The sequence below is a fragment of the Octopus bimaculoides genome, chromosome 29, assembly GCF_001194135.2.
Source record: "Octopus bimaculoides isolate UCB-OBI-ISO-001 chromosome 29, ASM119413v2, whole genome shotgun sequence".
Classification (NCBI taxonomy): Eukaryota; Metazoa; Mollusca; class Cephalopoda; order Octopoda; family Octopodidae; genus Octopus; species Octopus bimaculoides.
The window spans coordinates 2,371,159-2,371,444 of record NC_069009.1 but is presented as its reverse complement, the minus strand read 5'-3'; positions in this window follow the sequence as shown (position 1 = coordinate 2,371,444).

Here is a 286-nt window from a genome sequence, read left to right as displayed (position 1 = left end):
GCTGCTGCTGCTGCTTCTGCTGCTGCTGATGATGTTGATGGTGGTGGTGGTGTTAGTGAATATGTTGACGAGGCAGAGAAGGAGGAGTACGAGAATGTAGTTAGTGTTAATAACGATGATGATGATGCTAATAAGGATTATGGTGGTGATGACGAAAACTGTGTAACCAGTAATAAGGGTATTGATGACGATAATTATGGCGGTGATGATGATGATAATTTTAATGATTAGCATAACGATCCTGTTGGAGATTTTGATGACGAAGATGAAGAAGAGCTTGATCAGG